Source organism: Silene latifolia, chromosome Y (assembly GCF_048544455.1).
Source record: "Silene latifolia isolate original U9 population chromosome Y, ASM4854445v1, whole genome shotgun sequence".
NCBI lineage: Eukaryota > Viridiplantae > Streptophyta > Magnoliopsida > Caryophyllales > Caryophyllaceae > Silene > Silene latifolia.
Window position 1 is genome coordinate 208,100,838 of NC_133538.1, and position 5,366 is coordinate 208,106,203.

Consider the following 5,366-nt stretch of genomic DNA (forward strand, 5'->3'; position numbering starts at 1 on the left):
CTTAAAAACGATCAGACTACCTTGTTCTTTTCCGATTGGTCTCCCTTGTGACGGGTTACCATTTGTGGCGGATATTTTGTGAGTTAAAATGGTAACAAAATGGGTTAGTGGAGAAAGGGGACCATATGAATAGTATTGCAGAGAGAGAAAAAGTGGGTATTTTGTGAGGTAAAATGGTATCCGTCACTCAAAAGTGACGGATATGTGCCGTCACAAACAAGAATTTGTGGTTCTTTTCCACTAAATCTAAAAGACATTCAATACCTTCTCTATGCTTTCGGTTGTTGATTGCCTAATGGTTCCACTTGTTTTTATTCTTTATCTCCTGTTCAAGTTGTTCTTGGAAGGATTGAATCGAAATAGATCAAGCTATGAAATGAGGAGTCTGTCATTATTATTCTTCTTCTAATAGTAGAGTAATTGTCTATTGTTAATGCGGTTACATTATTGCAGTTTTTTGAGTTATGATTATATTAGTTCATGTTTCTCGAATATTCAAGATTAAGGAATATTCAGGTATAAATAAGTACTTAGATTTAGCTTCTGCTGAGTAGTAGGGCTCTGTTAGGAGCTGCTTAACATTGGAGTTGCCAGTAGTAATTTAACTAACCCTGTCTTTGATGCGTGTTAATGTTAGATGACCACGGCTATTGCCATCGAGGATGTTAGGAGAGAGGTGAAAATTTTGAAAGGCCTGGCTGGACACAACAATCTTATAAAGATTTACGATGCATACGAAGACAATGAGAATGTTTACATCGTGATGGAGTAAGTAAAGCAACCGTTTGGTCCATAACTTATAGCTTTGAGTTTCAATGGGTTGACATTGATTCCATTTTTCATTTAGGCCTTGTTTGGATAGGAAAAAAAGGAGGAAAAGGAAAGGGAGGAGGAAGGAGGGAAGAGAAACGAAGGGAAGGGAGAATGGAGGAGATGATTTTTCCTCCAATTCTTGCCTATGTTGGTGGGAAAATAATTTGCCTTGTAGGAGGGAAATGGAGCTCACCCCAAATCCCTCTACTTTCATTTTGCTAACCAAATAATGTATTTCTCTTCCTTCCAATTCCCTCCCCTCCATTTCCTTCCAAATCTCTCAATCCAAACAGGGTGTGTTTGGATTGAGGTATTTGGAGGGAAAAGAAAGGGAGGGAGAGTAGGGGATTTAAAATCCCTTATTTGGATAGCAAATGGGGGTGGAGGGAAATGGAGGGGGAGAGATTAGGAGGATCTAATTTCCCTCCTCCAAGCCTAATCAAAATCTCTTTACAATAGATAAGATTTGGAGGAAAATTGTATCCAAACAACCACATACCCTATTCCCCCTCCCCTTCCCTTCTCTCCCTTCCCCTTCCCTCCTTCCCCCTCCCCTCCCTTTCTCTCACTTTTGCTATCCGAACACACCCTTAATGTCGACAACGATCATTTTTCCAAAGGCTCAAACTGATTTTGGATAAAAGCAGAGTAGGATAAAAGCAGATAAGCAAATGATCATTACTTTGTTTGCTTGCTCATGCGATAGAAAATTGCTTTTGATTCGAACTCGGCAGTGTTTAATTTGTCATTTCTGTAAGTGATGGTTGATGGTTGATGGTTGATGCTTGGTGGAGACTGAAGTATTCCAAGCTTTCTTCTTTCTAGTTGTTCTATGTATTGATGTTTTCTTTATCATGCCTTTTTCAGGTTATGTCGTGGAGGGGAGTTACTGGATAGGATACTTTCAAGGTATTTTTTTTCCCGTATGTGTAATTTATTTGCTTAAAGCGGGATGGTTGAAATGGAAGAGCGTTTCAGGGTTTTTATGCGATAAAGATATGCCCCAAAGATTAAAGGGAAAATTTTATCGCACGGCAATTATGCCTGCCTTACTTTACGGTTCCGAGTGTTGGGCCGTGAAACATTGTCACATTCAAAAGATGAGTTTGGCGGAGATGTGTATGTTGAGGTGGATGTGCGGTCCATACAAGGAGAGATCGATTAAGGAAGGAGGTGATTAGGGAAAAGGTAAAAGTGCCGCCAATAGAGGATAAGATGATGGAAAATCGACTAAGATGGTTTGGCCATGTGAGAAGGAGACCTATGGACGCACCGGTTAGGGCTGGAGAAGGGCTGGAGACTTGGAGAACAGAAAAGGTTCCTAGGGGTAGAGGGAGATTGAGACAGACGCGGTTGGGAGTGATAGAGCACGATATGAGATTTCTGGGGCTTAAGCAGAGTTTGGTAACGGAGAGGGCACAATGGAGGGAAAGGATACATGTGGATTTTTAGTATTTCCCTTTTTTATTTTTATTTTCGCATTTTGAGGTATGGGTTCACCCATAGACGGATCTAAAGGATGATTCATGTCAGCCGGCCCCAAATCATTTTGGGTTTAAGGCTCTGATGTTATTGTTATTGTTGTTGTTGTTGTGTAATTTATTTGCTTGGTACATAGCTTCAAAACTAAGACCTTTTGCTATACCTCTTTGTAGAGGAGGGAAGTACACAGAAGACGAGGCCAAGTCTGTGTTATTGCAGATTCTAAGCGTCGTTTCATTTTGCCACTTGCAAGGTGTGTTGCATCGAGATCTCAAACCTGAGGTATAGAGAATTTTCTAAAAACTTGTTTGCAGTTCTTAAGACATAGAGAAATGCATTTTTCTGTTCAAGACCTTCAACCTTCACGAATTGTTGCAATTCCCATGAAAGTGCAGTCAACTGTTTCCTCCACGAATCATTAAATTGTTTGCTTTTTTGAAAAATTTTGCTAAATTGGATAAGATTTCAGAATTGTCACATCCACATTAGTCCTTGCTTTGACCGATTGTTGCAATGTTTTATTACATTTTCCCTGGAAACAACAGTAAGCATACAGGATTGTACCCAATCGTTGTTTTTTAGTCTGTTTCCTTTGATGTCATCTGACATCTGTTCTATACTCTTTTATCTTCGCTGTTTAAGTTCTAATTTTTCCTCAAAGTCGTTGAATCTGTTCATTCTGACTTCTGCTTGTTGCTGCCTTAGAATTTCCTTTTTGTGTCGAAAGACGAAGATTCCCCGTTGAAAGCTATCGACTTTGGCTTGTCAGATTTTGTAAAACCATGTTTGTTTTTGCAATTTGTATTGTTTTGGCAAATTGATTTATATATATATATATGTAAATCAAGTATTTATGTATTTTATAGTGGAGAGATACTAAAATTTGGTTTCCTTTCAATTGTTTCACAGAAGAAAAGTTAAATGATATTGTAGGCAGTGCATATTATGTAGCACCTGAAGTTCTCCATAGATCTTATACCACAGAGACTGACGTGTGGAGCGTTGGTGTGATTGCATATATTTTGTTGTGTGGAAGCCGACCATTTTGGGCTCGTACTGAATCTGGGATTTTCAGAGCAGTCCTGAAAGGCAAGCCCAGTAGACGAGGCTAAAGACTTCGTCATGCGTATGTTAAACAAAGATCCAAGGAAAAGAATTACTGCTGCCCAGGCACTTTGTAAGTGCACCTCTTAAGTTTCCATGCAGTTTGTTACTGTTTTGTTCTGCTGTTTATAATCTCTAAAACTTATACCAGACGACCCATCATCCTTATAGATAAATGAGAACTACATAAGGATATGTGTTTCCATCACTTGCGAGACTGTGTATAGATACTCAATAGCTTATAATTTACTTTTCAAGCCATCCCTGGCTTAGAAATCAGGGTGAAGTAAAAGTTCCACTGGATGTACTTGTCTTCAAGCTCTTAAAGATTTACATGCGTTCTTCTTTGCTACGGAAAGCTGCATTAAAGGTTGGTATATTTTTCTGTTGTAGTTTTGTTTCTCGTATTTCTTAATTATCAGAAGTATATTGCTAAGTAGCTCCTCTGGCATTTCACTGAGAACAGTCAGCATCTTTTTTTCGTCACTTGGCAGGCTCTGTCCAAAACATTAACATCCGACGAGCTTTTCTATCTAAATAAAGGAGCAGTTCACAATTCTACAACCTTGCAAAAATGGCACTATTAATTTGGATAATATTAAAGAGGTTTGTCTCTTCAGAAAATGGCAAATAATTGTATCTGTATCAACCATTATAATGATTTGGTGCTTCCTTTCACTGGCCAGGCCTTGATGAAAAATGCAACCGATGCCATGAAAGACTCTCGTGCTCATGAAATTTTAACTTCCGTGAGTTTTTCAATCACTACCTTATAGCACGTACTTTATGGGTTCTGTTAGTGGACGTATTACAACTGTGGTTACTGATTGCATATGCTCGTTTGTTTTGGACAGTTGACTGCACTACAATACAAAAGAATGGACTTTGATGAATTTTGTGCGGCTGCATTAAGTGTATACCAACTCGAGGCTCTTGAAAGATAGGAGCAACATTCTCGCTGCGCCTATAAACTTTTTGAGGAGGATGGTAATAGCCTAATAGGCCTATTATGATCGAAGAGCTGGCTTCTGTAAGTTTTTCTTGGGCGTAAATTTAGTTTCTTTTTTCCCTGATACCGTAGCTGAAAGTAGGGATACTGTTTCAGGAGCTGGGCCTGGGCCCCAACATTCTGATTCATGCTGTCCTCCATGATTGGATCCGTCACACTGATGGGAAGCTAAGCTTTCTTGGATTCGTCAAATTGCTTCACGGGGTGTCCACAAGGACGCTCATCAAAGCCCACTAGGTCCCCGGAAATGCTCGTGCTTGGAATCCGAGGCCTACAGATACCTTTTGTGTCTAAAAATCTTGGTTCATTGTGCGTTGTGCGTAATGGTTGGACTTGAAAGTGATTCCCAAATAGCTAAAAGGAAACGAAAGAAAATCAATCTCTGCCCATATGAGAGAAATAGTAGTGGGCTTGGGCGATAGAGTCCTGGCTCCCGGAGCCTAATTAGGCCCAAATGTAATCGTATTTCCATCCGATATTTGTGTAGTGTTTTTGAGGGTTGGACTTGAATACTCGTTCATTGGCAATGTCAACATTCCAGAATCGGCATTGCTACATACAGTGAACTAATTGTGAATCTATATATCGCAAAGAGCTTAGCATTCTCGTTGAGCATCAAAATCTCGAAATACTGGCTTCCATAGTTCCATACCTTTTCTTCCTGTTTATTTATTTATTTATTTTGCAAATGGAGTATATTAACTGGTGGTGAATCGGTCTATTATCGTGGGCTGGTGGAAGACCCGCTATGTTAAAACTTCTGGCAAATTTATCCACATCGGATTGCCATGCAACAAGTGAACAGCAATTTACAAAGAATGAAAGAGTCTTTATAAATTCATAAAAAAAAATTCTCTAGTATAGTACTACGAAGTATTTGATAATTTGGGCAAAATCGTATTCTTAGATTGTCAAATTTCCATCTTAAGTAACAATTAACCCTACCAATCAGGGTTGA

At 39.2% G+C, this 5,366-nt stretch overlaps 1 pseudogene; it reads left to right on the forward strand.

Annotated features, from left to right (window-relative positions):
* The first annotated feature begins 402 nt into the window (after positions 1–402).
* On the forward strand, positions 403–4,951 carry LOC141627092 (CDPK-related protein kinase-like; annotated as a pseudogene).
* The last annotated feature ends 415 nt before the right edge of the window (positions 4,952–5,366 follow it).